At 35.4% G+C, this 475-nt stretch overlaps 1 long non-coding RNA gene across 1 annotated transcript in view; it reads left to right on the forward strand.

Moving 5' to 3' along the window:
- Nucleotides 1-475, forward strand: part of LOC118599220 — a 20805-nt gene that overhangs the window by 1126 nt on the left and 19204 nt on the right. The window lies entirely within an intron of this gene.

Here is a 475-nt window from a genome sequence, read left to right on the forward strand (position 1 = left end):
CTGAAGCTCAAAACACACTCATATATTAGCAGTAAAAAGATTACAAATCTACCTGTAGAATGCATTTAATTATGCTTTTGTTTGATAATGCACTGCCAATGGATTTAGAAATTTAAAACAAATTAAGAACATGACTCCATTTGAAGTTACTGTTAATCAAAACATGTCAATTTTAGGAGATCACATCTGTTTCTTCCTGTTTTTGTCTTGTCAGTATTTTTGCTTCACTCACTTCAAATCCATGGTGTCTTTACTCTGGCATCAAACTAATAACAATACTTTGAGTGACACAATGGTGGTGCCTTCATGTGCAAACCTTTTCAGTCGTGCCCCTAAATCGGGAATGCCGTGCTTTTCCAACTGTCAGTTAAAATCAGGTTCCTTTGCTGCACTTCTTTCCAGTTGCTGCTTGAATGTTAAGATGCTTTGCCACTAATTTCTTCACAACAAATTGCTGTTTTTCTTAACTAGGATA

The sequence above is a fragment of the Oryzias melastigma genome, linkage group LG10 (assembly GCF_002922805.2).
Source record: "Oryzias melastigma strain HK-1 linkage group LG10, ASM292280v2, whole genome shotgun sequence".
Lineage (NCBI taxonomy): Eukaryota > Metazoa > Chordata > Actinopteri > Beloniformes > Adrianichthyidae > Oryzias > Oryzias melastigma.